Consider the following 21,135-nt stretch of genomic DNA (forward strand, 5'->3'; position numbering starts at 1 on the left):
CATGTCATCAATTTAAAGAAATTACTTTTCTTTGAGAGAGGTAATACAAGTAAATAGCTGTACCCAAAAAACGCTTTGAATGAATCCACAACAGTTTAGATGTGCATCATTTAAATCTCTACTTTCAAGTTCTAAATCCTTCTCAGGCTTCTAAAAGAACATTTATTGAATCAATTAGCTGTGGAAAAAACAAGTATCCTCTAAATAATGCAAAATAGCAAATGCACGGTGAATAATTCTCTTCATAAGAAGCAAGATTGATTTTGCCTTTGATTATCCTTGCTACACAGAAACGCTTTTTCCAATTAGGGTTAAAAAGTTAATGTTACAGAGTCAACAACTTGACAAAATATCACATTAATCAGGAAGTATAAACTCATTGAAATTCTACATATTATGCTGAAAGAGCTATTTCTGGAATATCAGAGAGGTGCCAAGTTACAGACGCATGTTCTGGAGCATTGATTAGCAAGTTCTTTTAAACAGTAACATGTTGACTGTACCAAAAACATATTGTCAAAGAAGGTACTAAAATATTCAGTCTCTGTTTTTTCAGGAATAATTAGGAGCCTAAACATTTGAAATGATTTCTAGAAAAATGTTACTTTTCATAAAATATTTTCTTTAAAGGTAGCTGGATGTATCTATTGTAACAACACTACCACAATCAGCTCTTAACTATAAAGATACTCTTCCTGTCTTGGCATCCAGTGCTGCAGGAACCTTGCTGTGGTAGCTGGTGTGGGAGTATTATCACCACTTTGTCCATAAGTTGGAGGCAAAGAACCTAGTTGGACCCTGTTGTGACTGGATTTGCATTAGTTTGGGCTGTTGGCCTGGCCAAAATGAGTACAGGATCTCACAGCAGCTGTCCTTTCCTGGAAGGGCTCAGAAACAGGTAGCAAGTGAGCAAATCAGAAGGAGAAACAGAGAGGAAGTGATGGCGTCCATCCCTGTGGCTTCTTCACATGTATCCTTGGTTTGGTGACCAGTCCCCACTGGAGTTATTGGTATTCTATACCTCTGCAAATCAGAACACAGATGGCTTAAAGTATTTGTAAATACATATAATCAAAATGATCTCATAGTTGTGGTTTTATTGTTCCAGACTGAGGGCAAGGTGCAGTTTTCTAGACAGTAGAACTGTAAACCTGATGATCTATACTAAAGCAACCTGACAAGAAAATGCATTTCATTTGAGATGCAATTGTTGTCTCCCATCAAAGTGACAGACACTTTCAAAGGACTGTGATAAGTTCACAGTGTTATGTCTTCTTAGTGTTGCCACACATCAAACTCAAAATAAGATGCTGAAGTAATGTTTGAATAACGTGTTGTCAAGTGTGTAGGATTATAATAACATAATGATGACTGAGACATAAAAATATGTGCAGGAAGATAATGTTGGCTATAATAAACGGTGGTATAAAAAATTAATATGAAGAAAGGACAGTTTCGTAAAAATGAAACAATTGCTTGATAATTTTGTTAATGGACAGGGAATAGCACTCTGATATTTGGTTTTATACTGATAACAGTGAAGCAAATGAAAGAAGTAATAGGAAGAATAAAATAATGATGAAACTTGTTTTTCAGGTAAAGTAATAACTCAGAACACTATTAAAAATATGGTTGTTATTATTTTTCTAATTTTTCTGCCCTTCACATATTTTTCCACTGTAAAACCAGTCATAAAAAGATGTAATGAAAAGAAAAATTATGGTCATTAATTTCAGTTTGAATACCTTTTTTCTTTAACCCAGAGCGTAGCTACACAAGGACAATTCCTTATTTGGCCTCTGGCAGTGAGATACTCTAAAGGAATAAATAGAAGGCAAGACTAGATGTCTTGCCTGCTAAGAATTCCTCTGAAAAAGACAATGGTGAGATTATAACTTCATTTGTGACAGTGAAATGGTATTTGAAGTGCTATCTACATCCCTGTCAATCATATTGCCAATTTCAGCATACGTGGCATTCCCATACCTAGCTCTCTAAGCACTGAACTAAGCTCTGCTCACTTCTACATAAGCAGTCCTTTTAAAATCGTTGGGGTTGTATAAGTTAAACTAAAACAATTTGGTTAGTACACCAAAGATAAAAACAACTATTTTGTGTTATATTAATCAGGACCCTATATGATATGAATTTTAACTTAAAAAAAAAAAAAAAAAAAGAAATCATATATTGTAGTAGAAAGACTCTTAATTCAGAGGAAATTATCTGTTGAGAATTCAGAATAGCTATTCACAGGCTGAAGAACAAAGCCATTAGGAAAGGAAAGGAGGAGGTGAGGTGAGGCCAAGTGAGGTGGGGTAAGGAAAGGAGTAAAGGAAAACAGAAAAGAACCCACAGACCTCTTTGAAGGAAATAGTGAAACAAATTGAAAAAGCTGGAATAATTCATCCAGAAGAAGGGAAGGGAAAAAGACACATACAAGCCATCGCCATGGTTTAAACTCAGTCAGCCACGAAGTCTGTCTCTCACTCCCCCCACCTTCTTCCCCACCCCGCTCCCAGAGCGATGGGGAGGAGAATCGAAAGAATGTAACTCCCACGGCTTGAGATAAGAACAGTCCAGTAACTAAGGTATAATACAAATCACTACTGCTACCACCAATAATAATAATGATAAGGAAAATAACAAGGGAAGAGAATACAACGGCTCACCACCCGCCGACCAATATCCATTCTGACCCAAGCAGTGATCTAGCCCTTCTGGATAACTGCCTCCAGTTTATATAGTGGGCATGATGTGCTGTGGTATGGAATACCTCTTTGGCTAGTTTGGGTCATGTGTCCTGTCCCTGCTTTCTCCCGGCTTCCCCTCCTCCCTTGCAGAGGATGAGACTCACAAAGTCCTTGGTCAGACTAAACATTACTGAGCATCAACTAAAAGCATCAGTGTTATCAGCGCTGTTCCCAGGCTGAAAGTCAAAAACACAGCACTGCACCAGCTACTAAGAAAGAGAAAAATTCCTTCTACTGCTGAACCCAAGACAGTATCCACCCCTTATTCCATACCATTCATGTCATGTTCAGATCCCACATTTTCAGTATACCATCACTCTTATCTCATATATATACATATATATACATATATATACATACACACACACACACGCACACATATCATTCCTTAGCACATGGACCAATCCCTATAGAGCTGCTGAGCCCATCCGGTCCGTGATGTCAGGCTCCATCTCTTGTAACAGTCTTTCAGAGCAGGAGAGGCTGTGTGCAGTGTTCACACTCATGAATAACCTGGGCAACAGTGTCCATTGTTAAGTCAACCCCTCGATCACGAGCCCATCCCTATGTTGCATCTCTGCCCTGATGGCCTGAGGTGTCATGGGTCCATCAGGCTCAAAATAATTCACCCTCCCCTTCAGCAGTTTCTGCAACTTGTTGTGGGGGACTCCACACAGCTGCCTTCCATCTCTGATGCTTCCAAAGCAATGGAGGGGCCCAGTGGACTAGATACTTACCCATACTGTTCCCTGTACCCATACTGTACACCCTGCTGCTTATGACTGTCCAGCCTTGGAGAAAGCCTCTTGGTCCTCCTATATTGTCATCTAACCCTAGACAAGACCGAAACCCAACTCCGCTGAACTTTTGAGATCAGACAAAATGGTCGTGGGTAAAACACACCCTGTATGTGTGTCAACATGGTGATCCCCATCACTATCAGCAGGCAGGTCTCAAGGGTACCCAAAGGCCATTCAAAGCCTTCAGATCTCTCAAATGATGCTGCTGTACTTGTCACTGGGGCTGGTGTAGCTGCTGTGCTTGGGGCTGGTGTGGCTGCTGTGCTTGGAGCTGGAGTAGCTGCGTTATCTGTTGTAGTCAGACTTTGAGTAGCTGCTGTACTTGTCACTAGGGCATCTGGGAATGTCTCCTTCATAGGCTGACCACCTGAGGAGGGGAAAAAGGATGTGTTATTACTAAACAGTTCTACTATACACCTCCAAAGTATAGAGGTGGTCACCACACTGGGAACACAAGCCAGATCAGTTTCATGATCAATGATTCTATTGTATTACAAGTCATTACCATAAGGTACAATGAAACAAGAACCTTAGCCCAAAGTCCCCAGCAGATAAAAACTAACACAGCAAATATCGGCTGTAAGTAAGGTACGACATGCTGAAACTGTGAGACCAAGAGCAACAACTTTGAGAGCCAATAAATCAGCATTGTGACGTGTGACTATTAATCCAAAACAATGAAAGCTTATCACAAATATGATTAGACACGCTGTGGTCAGATCTGTTGTTATCTCAACCCTTCATGCCCCACTCTGGGAGCCAAAAGGAACTGTCATGCTTTAAACTCAGTCAGCCACACAGTCTCTCTCTCACTTCCCTCTGCTTCCTCTCCCCCCCACTCCCGGAGGGATGGGGAGAGGAATCAAAAGAATGTAACTCCCACGGGTTGAGATAAGAACAGTCCAGTAACTAAGCTATAACACAAACCACTACTGGTGCTACCAATAATAACAATGATAAGAGAAATAACAAGGGAAGAAAATACAACTGCTCACCACCCACTGACCGATACCCAGCCTGACCCAAGCAGTGATCTAACCCTTCCGAATAACTTCCTCAGTTTATATAGTGGGCATGATGTGCTGTGGTATGGAATACCTCTTTGGCTAGTTTGGGTCAGGTGTCCTGTCTCTGCTTCCTCCCAGCTTCCCCTCCTCCCTTGAAGAGCATGAGACTCAGACAGTCCCTGGTCAGACTAAACATTACAGAGCATCAACTAAAAGCATCAGTGTTATCAGCGCTGTTCCCAGGCCAAAAGTAAAAAACACAGCACTGCACCAGCTACTGAGAACGAGAAAATTGACTGCTATTGCTGAACCCAGGACAGCCATGATGAAATTTTGTCATGAAAGATATCTTAGCAATTTGAACAAATGTTGTGTGGATAACATCACCATAAAGAAAAAATTAAGGAATGGAATAAAAAATGTCATTAAAAACATGTTTGAAGAATGACAATTGTTGTTTATTTTTTTATCTCTGCACTGAAAAGAAGTGGTCATTCCATGTTTTCATAGTGTCGAGGAAGACATAACAGTAGAGACAGAGAAGGCTAATTCATTTCTAGTAACTTCAGAAAGTTTACTGTGTACAACTGCAATGACTTTATTTTATGGAATGGAATAGAATGGAAAGGCATAGAACAGAATGGAAGAGAATGGAACTTAATGGAATGGAATGCAATAGAGAGGTATAGAACAAAAGGAATGGAATAGAATGGTTGGAAAGGAATGGAATGGAATGGAATGGAATGGAATGGAGAGGCATAGCATACAATGGAACGGAACGGGGCAGAATGGAATGGAATGGAATGGAATGGAATGGAATGGAATGGAATGGAATGGAGTGGAGAGACATCGTACACAATGGAAGGCAATGGAACTGAATGGAATGCAACTGAATAAATGGAATGGAATAGGAATGTTCCTATTCTATTCTATATTCCTGTTCCTAAAATAGGAACAGAACATTCATATTCTATTCCATTCTATTCATTTCCATTCCATGCCTCTCCATTCTATTCTGTTCAATCCATTCCCTATGCTCAGCCTGAGCTGAATAGGGAGACTGTTATTTCTCTGCAATTTGGGTTGGGAAGGAGTTTCCTTTAGGTAGGTACTTATTAAGGCACAATTAATACTAAATATTTGAGACATCAACTTCAGTTGACTGAATGATGCTGCTTATTTCTCTGTGTCCCCTTCATTAACCACAAAGGAGCCTGGAGTGACCAGTGCAGAACTGATGTCTATATATAGTTAACTGAGTCCCATGGGAAGAGTCTTGAAGAAGGCTTGGTTATCTGTAAATTCTGTTATGAAATGATCAGATTCCCAGAGTGTTTATTGAGACAATATCTTTTGCTTTCAATTAAGGAATAATATGATTAGCCTGACATTGTCTGTGATGCATCAGATGCTAGAAGTGGAGCCCAGAGAAACAGCTGGACAGACACTGTACTTAGGGATGTGGATAATATGAATTCTTTGAATACACATTATCACAAATGCTGCAAAGAACTAAAAGTTAAATAACATAATTGCAGCTGTAGAGTAAATACATTTTTAAAGAAAAATGCCAGTATGATCATGAGCAATTTCCATGCTCCAAAGAGAAGTCATGAGAAATACTGCTGTCATTCATGGTCCACTTCAGGTGCTGGGGTGAAGATGTGAAGATGCATTTCCTCACACTCCCCATACATCGACCCTAAGAAATCTGGAGGACTTGTTTTTGCAATGAACAGCAAAACTATCACCACTGTATTTTCTTTTCCACACTGATAAAATTACAATGCTAGAGTACTCTGTTTTATCTAACTGTTTATGGAATTGAAATAAGATAAGCAGAAGAGATCCATAGCTAAACAGTCAGATGGCAAATTAACAGTTATTACAAAACAACAAGATAAGCTTACATGATGACTAATATTAATACCAAGCTTTTAGGCATATTTCTCTCTGTTAACACAAGATAAGGAATAGAGGGCAAGCATATGATCTCTGGAAAAATGCTTCCTAGCTATAGTGATTTTGTTCCTAAACTATGTAAATAACATGATTTTATATTGTCCTTTAATTACTTCTGAATTCAGTTATGGTTTCTACGTCTCAGGACGTGGTAAAACTGGAAAAGGTAGAGAGAAGGAAGGCAAGGACAGTCAGAAGCTTGAAGTGACATCTCTGGTGAAGCAGACTAGGATTCTAGGATTCTTCAAGTTGGAAAATCTCTATAAAAGATAGAGAAAATATGGAAGAATATTATTGTCTCTCCCTATGCAATAAACAGGATACATTGAGTGGAACTAGAAGGTGAAAGGCTGAGGCTGAACTTAAGCGAGTTTAGCTGAGCTATGAAATTACTTGTGACCAGTTGTGGAGGATAAGTATTAAAAAGTGACTGGCAAATTCACAACAGTACTGTCCACTAGGGGTTATTAAACAGGAAGGCTGTGCCATGAAGTTCCTGAGTCACAGTTGTTGGGAGTTAAGGAGAACACCTGGAAAATACTATGGTTTTGTCAACGGTTTTGTCAACCATTTTTTCTCCCCAAGCATCTGGCAAAAATATTTGTCTAAAATGTCTTTTGTCAAATGTTGTGCAAGGTATACAAGAATTTTTTTTCCTAAATATGTTGGTTGAACAACACAGTGTACTTGATGTAAATAATACATGTACAGTGAAATGAGAAATGGCTTCAAAACCATTGTCTTCATTAATATTTGTAATTCTATTTGTGCTATAGTATTCTAATACTTAGCTTGAGCTTTCAAACTACCCAAAAAATTCACAATTTAATCTAATTGTTTCTTTTTTATTTCATTAGCAGGAAATGCTTTCTTTCTTTTAATGTACACTGTTAATATTTGCTCTCATGAGGTTCCAACCCTCTGTATAGAAAATAACAAAACATTTAGCTAGCTCTCTCAAAAGACTGTTTCTGTTCCCATGCCTGTTATTGTAGTAAACTTTGGCATGATAATACTTCTCTTTTTAAAAGTTTTCTTCATATGTAGTATTGTAAAGCAGGTTCTAATCTACATATTAGTAACCAAATTCAGATTAGCAATATAGTAGTCTCAGATGGGCATTATGAAAGTCTGTGATGTCATAACAAATCAAATGAACCATATAGATTATATAGATGCAGATTTATACTGTACCCCATTGTCAGTTACTGGTATTAATAATTATGCTTTCGTTAGTCTATCAACATCAGGAGGTGGGACCTCACTGTTTCTGTTTGAAGTTCCCGACGACTGGAAAAAGGGAAATATAACCCCCATTTTCAGGAAGGGGAAAATGGATGACCCGGGGAACTACAGACCAGTCAGTCTCACCTCTGTGCCTGCCAAATTCTTGGAGCAGATTCTCCTGGAAGAAATGCTGAGGCACATGAAAAACAAGGAGGTGTGCTTGGTGACAGCCAGCATGGCTTCACTAAGGGGAAATCCTGCCTGACCAATTTGGTGGCCTTCTATGATGGGGCTACAAAACTGATGGACAGGGGCAGAGCAGTTGACGTCATCTACCTGGACTTGTGCAAAGCGTTCGACACTGTCCCACATGACATCCTTGTCTCTAAGTTGGAGAGACATCAATTTGATGGGTGGACTACTCGATGGATAAAGAACTGACTGGGTGGCTGCATGCAAAGAGTTGTGGTCAATGGCTCGGTGTCCGGCTGGAGACCGGTAACGAGTGGTGTCCCTTAGGGATCGGTGTTGGGACCGGTCTTGATCAACATCTTTGTCGGTGACATGGACAGTGGGATTGAGTGCACCCTCAGCAAGTTTGCCAATGACACCAAGCTGTGTGGTTCAGTTGATATGCCGGAGGGAAGGGATGCCATCCAGAGGGACCTCGACACGCTTGTGAGGTGGGCTGATGCCAACCTTATGAAGTTTAACCATGCCAAGTGCAAGGTCCTACACCTGGGTGTCCTGGGTTCAGCAGTGGCAGTCAGTTTTTTTTTTTTTTCCTTCTTAGTAGCTGTTGCAGTACTGTGTTTTTGACTTTTGGCTTGGGAATAAAAAACTGATAACACCGATGTTTAGACTGACCAAGGATTTTGTGAGTCTCATGCTCTGCCAGGGAGGAGGAGGGGCCGGGAGGAAGCGGGGACAGGACACCTGACCCAGACTGGCCAAGGAGGTGTTCCATACCACAGCACGTCATGCCAGGGGATGGAACTGGGAGCTACCCGGAAGGGCACGTCCCCTGGTCGGGCGGGCTGTCTTTTCCGGCGGGCGGTATCGTATTCTCTTCCCTTGTTATTTCTCTTGTCGTTGTTATTGTTGGTGGCGGCAGTGGTGATTTGTGTTATACCTTAGTTATTAAACTGTTCTTATCTCAACCCGTGGGAGCTGCATTCTTTTGATTCTCCTCCCCGTCCCTCCAGAAGCGGAGGGAAGAAAGGTGGCGGGGGGGCAGTAGACTGCGTGGTTCTGATTTACAGCTTGGGCTTAAACCACGACACTGGGTCAGAGCAATCCCAGGCACAGCTACAGGTTGGGCAGAGAAGAGATTCAGAGCAGCCCTGCAGAGAAGGACTTGGGGGTGTTGGTCGATGAGAAAATGAACATGAGCTGGCTTCAGTGTGCACTCACAGCCCAGAAAGCCAACCGTATCCTGGGCTGCATCAAAAGGAGTGTGACCAGCAAGTCAAAGGAGGTGATCCTGCCCCTCTACTCTGCTCTCGTGAGACCTCACTTGGAGTATTGTGTACAGTTCTGGTGTCCTCAACATAAAAAGGACATAGAAATGTTGGAACAAGTCCAGAGGAGGGCCACGAGGATGATGAGGGGACTGGAGCACCTCCTGTATGAAGAGAGGCTGAGAAAGTTGGGGCTGTTCAGCCTGGAGAAGAGAAGGCTGTGTGGAGACCTCATAGCAGCCTTCCAGTATCTGAAGGGGGCCTACAAGGATGCTGTGGAGGGACTCTTCATCAGGGGCTGTAGTGACAGGACAAGGGGCAACGGGTTCAAACTTGAACAGGGGAAGTTTAGATTGGATCTAAGGAAGAAATTCTTTACTGAGAGGGTGGTGAGGCACTGGAATGGGTTGCCCAGGGAGGTTGTGAGTGCTCCATCCTTGGCGGTGTTCAAGGCCAGGTTGGATGAGGCCTTGGGTGTCATGGTTTAATGTGGGGTGTCCCTGCCCATGGCAGGGGGGTTGGAACTAGATGATTTTAAGGTCCTTTCCAACCCTAACTATTCTATGATTCTATGGGTCGATGCTGAATATCTATGATGTGGTTCATTGCTCTTCGCAATGTAAACTATACATACCACTGTGACTTCTAGTACCCAGCTATTCTGGGGACTTCTGCACTATGGTGCAGTGTGCGGTATAGACAGATACAGAACAACCTGCCTGTGTCTTTCTTAGTAAGTAAATATTTGAGCCAGAAGCAGAACACAAGCAGCCCTGGTTTCCAGCTACCATTAGATCAGACCTCTAAAGGGATTAAACGATGTGTGTTAACACATTTCAGCTCAGCTGCTTCACTTTGAATGCTCAAATTCTTCATTAAAAAAATAAAATCTAATCCTGGAGTTCCTCCATGTATTAATTTAGATTTGTAAATAGTGAAGAAAATGTAAAAGCTGTACGTTCCCTGCTTAGCTGCAACTGACAGCTGCAAGAAGGACAAACTGTGCTGGAAGAAGTAAAGAAAAAATAAAATAGAAAAGCTTAAAACAATAGTTGAAGCAATTATGTCTTCCAGTAACCCTCTCAACCACTACCACACCTGCTTTCCATTTATCCTTATTAACAAGTCTAATGCAAAAAATTAAAAATCAGAGGCTTTCAGAGTCCAAATACTCATTACCAGCTGTTATGTGCAGATGTCGAAAATTAGGATTTTCAGGTGGGTTACCTGAACCGCAAACAACCTGCAAAAGCCTGAGTCAGATTTTTTATCTCCTTGTATAAAACCATCAAAGAGAAGACCTCTCTGTTTGGGATAAAAATATCATTTTAGTAACATGCAGTATGACTACCATGGATGAAGTGAGGAAAGAGACACTAGAAAAAAGGAGATGGCCTCAACAGGAAAATGTATGTCTTCATGATATATGTGAACTTCCTCTTTTAAAAGTTTCCACTCCTATCCCATCCCAAGTAATGTCATTATCTTGTGGCCCATGCTGTGCACTTTTAAAATTGGCAAACAGGTGTTAAATCTGGTATTTGACAGCTATAGCACGGACATGTATTGTCTCCACAGCTGTGGTAACTGGCAGCCATTGTCACCATAACAAGTGCTGGCAATTGAAAGAATAATTTGCATTATTTTGCAATTTCATAGAAATTACTATTGTGCAGCCACTGCAGCTATCAGTCAGCTCTCTGGGCAGAGTATTCAATGTATTTTGTATCAGTGGAGACAGTAATCCATTTATCTTGCAAACTGGCACTTAGCATCAACTTGTTACTTAGTGGATTAGGTAAATGTGTGAACATAATCTCTGCAGCTTCATGAGTTATGAGATCTTCAGGCTATTGTAGTTAGTGATGGAATGAGACTGGAACATCCACTGTGACCTTTCTCTCCAACCTTGAAAAAGAATGGTCTCCTGATTGCTGCTTTTCAGTATAAGGCTCAAAGTTTAATTTCTACTTGAAATTGAGAATTTTTAGAACTCTATCCTGAGATTCAGGCAGAAGCTCAGATCCACATTCAAACTTAAAGGGGTTATAATGCTGGTGTCAAGGCAAACTTTTCCTGTTTAGAGGCACAATTAATACAGACACAGAACTATCACAAGGGGCAAGGAATAGGAAATCCCTTGAATGCTTTCTGCTTTCTCATTTATTTTTCCATTAGTGACTTGCTGTGTGTTATTGAAGGCTACCTTTGGACCCCAGTATCACTTTCCTCCTTTCAAAGAGATCCCACAACTTTCTCATGCACATTTTCCGTTCCAGACTTCAATTCCAGACCAACTCAAAATATTTTGCTTCCAAAACCAAAGTATTCCTTATTAATAATACCAAAAGTATTCATGGTATTTCTGTTTGTGGAAAGACAAGTGTTGCTTTGTCAAATCCACAGGTCCACAGAAGACCTTTTTCAGTTGTTTGGTTTTTTTTTACTAATATGTCAGACTAAAAAGTAAATGATTTTATAAGAAATTAGCCACCAGAAAGTGCTACAATAGACTTATAATTAAAAACTAAGTGTTTAAAAAAGGAACTTTGTAAATCAAACTATTTGCTTAAAGTTATGTTTAAATATACCCTAATAAGCAATGTATTTCCACAGCTAATCTACCATAAATCACTTCCTAGAATTATTTATATTTTTGGAATATGCAGCCCAAATCCATAAATATTATGTTTAGATTGATTTATTTTAGTATTTATACGCAGTCTGCTCTTCAAGCTTCTGGGCTTTTAATTAATCTGGATTTGGGACATAAATTCTTTATGCCTTGATTAATACCAAGCAGGTTTTATTTAATTAAACAGACAGACTGGTGAGAGACATTTTAATCAAAAATTTCATATGCATACAGTACATCTATATTTTTTAATACAAGCTCAGGCACATTAAAACAAGATTTATTCTTTCTCAGCTGTTTTCCTTTTTGAATTATGGCATATTTCTGGTTTGTGTGAGGAGTTACCTTTATGCACTCATTCCATCCCCTGCCTCCTCTGTCTTGGAACAGCAGAGCAAGCAAATAAGATGAAGTAACAGGAACAAACAGAAAAAACAAAGACAAAAGTAAAATAATCACATGCTGAGAAAAAACTTGTTGAATTTTTTGAAAGCAAAAAGGAGTGATATAAAGGCCATTTCTTGAGAAGCAAAGTAATTCCAGGAAAATACAGAGAATTATTTTGGTTCTTAGGAAAGAAATGGAAAACCAGAATATTTCAAGAAAGATTATCATATGGTCATATCTTCATTATCTTTTCTGTCATGCTGGTAAGAGGTTAATTTTAAAGCTCTATGCATTTGGTTTTGTATGGAAAATAATTGTTTCACACAGTAATAAACATTTGGCTGAAGTTTTGTATCTATCTATGTTGTGTGTATATATGGTCATCAGCATAATATCATCTTAGTAACTTTTGATTTTTCAGCATATTTATTTGCCATTCAATTGTCCCTATCCATGTGTAATGTTTTTAAATATCTGTAATATGACAAAATAGTATTTTTTAAAATAGAAAGAATAGTCTTCACAGCTCATAGAGCAGATATGGTCCTTTTATTTTTCACAGAGCTGGAATCACAATTAAGAATCATCAGCACTGTCATTAAAGTGAGACTATATTATTTTGGGAGGGGTAAGATCAATTCAAATGAAAACCAAGTAAGATCTGTGAAAGTATATGTATATACAGGTTCAATATATACTGTTGTGTAAATGGATTTAGCTGACTACTAAAGAGTAAGTGTAAATGTCCCACCTGTTGCTGAGGGGGGATGATGGTCAAGTGCAGTCCCTCTAAGCAAGGAGGACATTATACCTGTCCAACAGGCAATTGGGAATGGCAAAGGAGCTTGCAGACCAAGGTGCTTGATAAAGCAAACACTGCAAAGGAGAATCACTGCACATGGCTTTAGGTGTTTGTAATGCACCCATGCAAAACTGAGGTTACCCGAAGTTTGGGGTATTTGGGATAATCCAAGTAATCTACTTTTTATACCTATTTTAGAGCAGCTTCTTTCAAAAAAATGAGTATTAAAGCTTCTACTGAAAGACGCTGTTATAATTATTGGAAGCTTTGTGTAATGAGTTTTCCTCCAGAGGAGGAAACTTTTCCAAACTCAGTCCAGCACAAAAGCTGAGAGTTTATAATGATTTGTTTGCAAATATCAAAATATCTTAGTTAACATCCAGGTTAATTTTTTTGATCTTTTCAGAAAAATTTTCTTCTCCTCTGAATGCACTGTTTTTGGAGCAGAAAATTATGTCTGAGGAGGATCCTTTAAATCTAGACATGATATTTAACCTAAATTACTCATCCTTTGTTTCCTTTATGAACAAAAAACTATCTTGGTACTCATCTATAAAGAAAAATCATAAAACCAGCTAAGATTTTTAAATTCGAGTTCTTGAGACTAATGCAAGTGTTGATGGAATGCGTCAGATGGCAACAAGTGGAAGAACTCATGTCCAATAATCAAGTTGATCCAAGACTAATTTGTGTTGTTGCCTTACCAATATACATCTATAGATAATTTGGTCACAGAAGTAGATAACTATTGCTATAAAACAGACAGCAGGTGCCTGGTAGCATTATTGGCAGTGAGTAACTGCCACGTTTTTCACAATATTGAACAGAACAGTATTTCTCTGAACAAACCCTAAGACTTCAAAACCAACACCTACTAAGACATCTGAATTCTGAAATGTATACTTATTTGTCCAGGCATTATTGGTTTTCAAAGCAAACACTCTACACTAAGCATATGTTTAAGAATATTAATTTATGGAAACACAGGAAAAAAATTATCTCTAAAGTGCTAGTACATGAACAATGAACTTTCTCTAAAGCCTTGCAGTTGGATTTGAAAAAAAAAATGAACAAAAGTCACAAAGGTTTTTTGTTTGGTTTTGTGTTGTTGCTTGTTTGTTCTGTAAAGGAAATACCTCCTCAGGGTGTGATCACAAGAAGTAAAATATGATCAATCAGAACATCTAAGCTGCAGCCTAGGTATTCTTGGAGGTTGATAGTGCACTTCTAAGAGGTTCACAGAAGCTGACTGAGAAAAGCAGTTCATACTGCATGATACCTCAAACAGAAAGAAAAGGAAGGTCACAGACAGAAAACAAATAAATAAGTAAATTAAAACCACTGAAAACCGCTGAGCTGGATAAAAAGGTAACAATCCCATCTACAAGCTGACATTCCTCTTTTTAATAACAATCAACCATCATTAGTTAAATTAAAAATAAATGCAGGATTAAACATATCAAACATTATAATATCATTCAAACACAGTTCACATGGTGTCTTTAGATAAAACAGATTAGACCAGTGGTTGAAAGATGAGAATTAGAAACTATTTCTGCTTTTTGTTTATTTTGGATGAGGGTAGATGTAGGAATTTTTGTCTGCCTTCACAAATCTCTTCAGTGGTCACCCTATTTTCCAGTGTGAAGTTCCCAAGCAGTATTTGTGCCAAGGCTTTTGTGCGTTCAAGCTGTGCAGCAACTAGTTTTAAAGAACAGAACTACAGAGCTGCTCTCTCTCCCTCTCTCTGACATACTCTTGAACACTGATATATTGCGCTTCACCAGCTGCCTGTCAATATCTTCTAACTTTCAGCTGAAAATTGCTTCAAGGTTTTGTTTCATGTTTTACATCATTTTATGTGTGGACATAATCCAAAATATCATGGTGAAATAAAATAGTCATTGTATTCACATTAGCAAGATGAAGCCTCCCAGCTTGCTTGCTTGTATAGCCTCCCAGCACTACAAACACACAGGGGCAGCTGGTTGTCACTGCTATTCTGTCTGCTCCTTCCTCTCCATGTGTAAGTCTTGGTTTATCTCTACAACAGCCTCTTGCAATATCTGTACCTATAAACTAGTTACAGGAAAGGGATTCATGAGCATGCCTACCCTACAAGGCAAAGGCCAACACCAGGCAAGATGTGAATGAAATATATGTTGTATATGCTACGTAATACATAATGTTCCTTTCATCATCATTCAGAAGAGCTCTGGGTTGGTCATACTCTCCCTCTTTCCAGTGGAAGCTAACAATATTTAGTAGAAGCAGTTGAATGCCTCACAGCAAAAATATGTTTCATATTTTCCTTGAAGTTGTGAATGATTCACAGAAACAGTTGTGTGTTGCACCTCCAGTTTGTTGCACCTCTACTTTGTGTTTAAACTACAATCAATACTTGTTCACAGCTGATCAGGAATTATGACACGCGTTCAGACTTTTCAGAAAGATACGAGTCTTGAGTTTGAAAAAAATCTTAAGCAAGATAATTTCACCCAAGCTTTCGTAAAACATGGAGTTTACACAAATATTCTTCGAAAGACATTATCACTGTTGTAAATAATTGGAGGAGAAACTATTCTCATGGCTCATTATAAGCCTAAAAGCACAACTAAAGAATTCATTTAGAGAAATGTTGGTAAATACTTTGTGTATACCAAATGTGCTATACTGCTGAGAATGTATTTTTCCAAAAGGAATAAACAAGTGGCATATGAATGTTTTTCACTTTTTTTCCTCAGAATTTTACATTCTGAAAAAAATCCTCTGTGACTGGTTAAAAACTGATTATTTTAATAAAGAATTCAGTGGAGACTGATTTTTTTTATTTAATAAGTACAACTCATATCATACATTGTGACTCATTTGGGGAGGATTAGTTGCCAAACATACAATAAATATACGTAGCTCTGTTCTGGTACTTTGTTGAGTAGTAGAATGGGAATTTATTTGGCTTTTAAAATAATATGCTAAACATTCTGTAAAGTGCAAATATAATAAAGATCAGGAAGAGTTTTCTGTTGGAAAGTCCAGTCCCTATCTCCACTGAAATTAATGGAATTCTCTGTGAAACTGGAGTCAAGTTTTGTACAAGCTTCATCAACTCTGCACAGATTTTGAGCAGAATTTTGTACTAGCTTTAAATAATACATAGCTCCTCTCCATTCATACTGTCATTACTAGAAAAGTGAGTGGTGCCACTGAGATCCTTGAGGTTCAGATCAGGTTGAACAATGAAGACAGCAAGTGTTACTTTTACCCTTAGATTCATACCACCTCTGTGAGTGACAGTTTCCCTAGAATGTCCCAAGAAGCTGCAAAGAGTACTACTATCAAGCATTGCACTTCCCTCACTACTTATGTCTCTGGGATTTCAAAGGCTTTAAAGATCATGATACATTAGCACAAGGAGTCAGGAAACGACAGGGTTTTCCTTGAAGAGAAAAAGAAAATATACTTCCAGTGGGTAGGAAATTGCATGGTAATCTCTTTTTGGTTGCTGGGAACATCTTTTGAACAAGTTTTCTGATACCAAAAAAAAAAAAAAAAGTAAGCTATATAACTGTTCTAAGAAGAACCACATCCACACAACAATTATAAAAGGCTGTCTTTATGCATTTACTTCCCCCCCCACATTTTTTAGCAGATTAATGTTGGAGTTTGTGGATTATTTTGACAGAGAAATCGGTTGCAATGTTCCAACTATTAGAGTTAGACTTCCTGTGTAAAATGAAATTCTGAATTTCATTAATTACTTTATTACCACAAATTGTTGGAAGAAACATGTGTTCTTGGATGTTAATTAATAGCTCATTATTATCACACAAATTAACTTGGCAGCACTATGTACCGTATATTTGTGGAATAATGAATTACATTAAAGGGAAGCCAAGACGGCAAACACTAAAGTGTATGTGTCTATTATCTGCTCCTTATAAATGCATAAGCCTTTCCTAGGGCATTAAACAGAAACCCTAATGAGAGGCACACTAGAGTCAAAAAAAAAAAAAAAAAAAAGAACAGCAGGGAAAAGGATAAAGAGCAATGCACTTACAGCTTGAAGTACTGAGTATAGCACTGAGAAGCAATAGCTACTGTTGCAGTCCCACAGGCATTTCTTCTTAAACAGCTTGTCATAAAAGCTGGGAAAGCCAACAATGTACTGCACAGTAGTGTGAGGTTTGAGTCTGACCTGTGAAACTAAAAGTACATACAGGCTCATCTCAACTGCTCTGAGCAGCTGGCGTGTACAGGAACACAAAAATCCAGGGGTACAAAAGAGAAATCAGCAAAGTCTTACCTACCATGGTGCAACAAAAGGAAACTTTGCCTTGCCTTGCCATTCTGTTTCTTTTATTTTCCCTTTACCTTTTCACTTTGCTTTTTTTGCTTCTCTTCTTCCTTCCCTTAAAAGTGTACCAATTTCCATATATTTTGCCTTCAATTCAAACATAGTCATATTCTTTTCTCTGCACTGATTCCCAGTAACTTGCCTTGTCCCTGGTTTTATCATTTATTTTAAACCAAGTGAAATATTTATTTGGGGGTCCTACTTAGATTCTCTTCAAATTCCATTTAATCTCTATATTGATCTCTCTGCACTTGTATACTGTTCTAATTTTTAATGTCTTTTAACGTCTTTATAATTTGCCATTTCACATGTAATATCTCTAAAATTTTACATATCCAGGGTATTATATTCTCTGCTCTTCTATTCTTTATTTTAGCTACTGTATGAATTCTCTACTTATTCCTAGTAGCAAAAGACTTTTTGCTAACTTCTACTCCATGTAAACATGACTATTGAATTAGTCTGGCCTGAAGGGTATTCCTTACCAGTGTTTCCTCCTTCTCTGCAAAGCCAACTCCAATATAGCTATAAAACTCCTCCTTCTTCTTCAATTCTTCTGAGTATTGAAAAGGGGGATGTTAAATTCTACTTGGTCTGATACCTGAGACCACTTCAAGCACAACTGTCCATCCAGGAATAATATTTTTGTGCGAAGATTTTGTTTTCTAGTGGACAGTTTAGCTTATACTTCAGAGCAGTCTGAAGTAAGGGAAAGAAACAGCACAACCTCCTCAAAGTTTATTTCACAGATTAAGTAGTTTAGTAAGGTTTTGACAATCAGATGTATAGATATATTCTTCAGTAAGAAAATGTTCTATTTTGTCCAGTTGTATGTTATATTTTCCTTATTTATCAGGTAGCAAACTGAGTTGTCAATGTTCACGTCAACAGGGTTATAAGATTTTTTTTCATTATTTCAAGATCAAACAGTATTTCTTCAAAATTTCTTTCGTATTTGTATAACAAAGGGAGTTAGGATGCAATGTGAGTTGGAGAGACGAAAAGTACAAAAAAGTCAACCTTAATACATCTTAGGGAATGTAGTGAAGGCAGTGAAATTATCTGATAACACTAAAGTTTGAGACTAAAGTAATCTTGATACTATCAATAAAGGGGGTTGAAAATAGTTTCACCTGTCAAAAGAGGAGACACTTATTTTGATGTCACCTTGACATTGACTTTTCATTTAAGTTTCTATTCTCCTAACGGAGATAAACCTACCTGGACAATTTCTATCAATTTTTACTTTGCATTTTTAATTTTCAGTCTGCTCTAGTTACATTAACCTAGATGCCTGAATCATTATTTTATAAATTTAAAGGAAGAATAGTTTAACAGAAATATTGTACTGTGAAGTGGAAATAACATATGCATGATAATCTGAATCTTAAAATTAAAAAAAAAAAAAACAAACAGTGAACCCAATTTTCTTCTGAGTTAATCCTGTACAATGAGGTAAAACCACTGGAATCACCCACTCTTGTCATGGAGACAGGCGGAGAAATATATGCCAAAAAGCTGCTTTTGACAGAGAGATCACTTACGAATTACCATTATGGGCAATATAGACTCAGCTTGGGGAAATTAATTGATTGTCAGTTAAACAGATATGGCTAATAAGAAATAAGAAAAAATCTAAAAACAACTTCACCAGTCCTCCTTTTATGGTTTAACCCATGAAGGCACCACACAAAGTTTCCTTGCTGTCCACAGCATGTGTTTAGCCAATTTTATTCCTGTATAAGAGAAGCATTACTAAATCCTAAGGTCTATATAACTTGCTTTAGAGAAACCCTATTTAGCACACATGTCTTCTACAGCACATCAAAGACATTAGCCTTTAAAATATGCTAGGTGGTGATGCCGGAAATATGCTAGGTGGTCATGCCGGACTGGAAGATGACAATTTTCCCATAGGTAGGCTTCCATTCCTACATTACATGTCACAGAAGCAAAATTCAGAGTTCATAAATACTTCAGCTTTCCTTTCCTACTCCCATAGTTTTTGGGAAGTATAATGAAAATCAGAATACACCATCAAAATATGCTGAAATAAAGAATAATATATTCCCTCTGCTGGTGGTCATCTAAAGATAAAGTACTTTGTAGACAGCTTTGATTGTCTACAACATGTATTTATCTGTAACCACAATGCAAATTGCTAGATTATAATAAATATAGTGCTTAAAAATTCAGTTTTGTGCAACATCTATTCTTTATTTTTCCATGTGCAACAGGCAAATACAGATAAAGTTTTCATAGTTTAAAGCCACAAGCAGGGAGAATGTACTGAAGATTATCTTTTTGACAGCCCAGTTGACATCTGGATACCATGTTCACACACATAGAGGTCAGAGCTGGTGGCCCACCTGCACAAGTGCCAGTCCTGGCTTTGCTGTCTCCTTGTTTCCTTGAATTAGAGAAAAGCATAAAATCATATCCATTACTATTTAATTTTGCACCAAAAAATCTTGGGAAACATACAGTAAGAGTATGGTAATCACAATCCCTTATTGAGTACCTGCTTAAAACTTGCAAGGTAACAATTATCCAGTGACTATAGCTTAAAGATTCCCTGTTTTTGTGATATCAGGAATTTAATGATCATCTTTTTCAGTTTGCAACAAGAGTATAGGATTTCTTTGTATAACTCTCTGTCAACAGTTTCTGTACCAGAAGAAAATAATGTTGAATAAGGTATGGTATATATATATACTTTTTTTTCATATTACTGACATGTTTCAAATCTCAGTATAATACATCACCTGAACAGATAGTCTTGAGCAGGGTTTGGAAGGAAAACAAGCTGATTTTCCAAGGAATTTCCTGATAATCATAACTCTTTTAGGTAAGAGTGCTTACTGACTTGCCATGGAACAAGAATCTTGTAATTGCCATGTCTCATACCATGTTTTTGCACTACCAGGTGGTTTCAGGGAAGGTATACCAGCAGGTCATGCTTTCTGAGTTGTATAGATGTAGCCAGTGATTACAGTCTGAATATCAATAATTATTTATAATGTATGTAATTTCTTACAAAGAGGAAGTAAATTGCCTCAGTGGGACCCAGAGCTTGCTCATAATTTTGAGTGATCTGAACAGCTAGTATTTAGGTCTTTAGGCAGAATTCACAACTAGCACATTTTATAGGCAGAAGCTGGGTTTTATTTCAGAAAAATGACAGGTCACACACAATAACTTCCTTCAGAATCTGGTTATAACCAAGCTTAATTTAGATCATGCAGGTAAAACCAAAACATGTCTTAGGCTGATTCTTGCTATTCACAAAATTCCAGATATTATATTTATTTTGTAAGAGAACTTTCTACAGAGGGCTAATATCTTTAATATTATGACCCTAACATAAAAACAGTAACTTCTACTTTCTGTATTTCTATGTCAGCTGGCATTCGTGAGCCTACAGACAGAAGTAAAATCTTCATCTTCAAATAACATCTTACATTCACTGACCTTCTCTTTCCCAAGAAGCCAGAGGAACAATCTGCCTGACCTTTTGAGTTCTCCCCATGATTGGACTTGTGAAAAATCCAGTTAAACTATATAATCAGTCTGGACTGAGCTTCATTAGTCAGCCCTGTGTGGCTATGTGCCAAATTGCCTTTCAGAATGCTTTGAACATCTCATTACCTGTTGAAACTTCCTGAAAGTTAAAATACAGCAAAATACTCACTACCTATCAATTCCATCATCCCACACTACTGGCTGCAGAGTTTCCCATTGTACTATGCCA

This window comes from Psittacula echo (genome assembly GCF_963264785.1).
Source record: "Psittacula echo genome assembly, chromosome: 2".
Lineage (NCBI taxonomy): Eukaryota > Metazoa > Chordata > Aves > Psittaciformes > Psittacidae > Psittacula > Psittacula echo.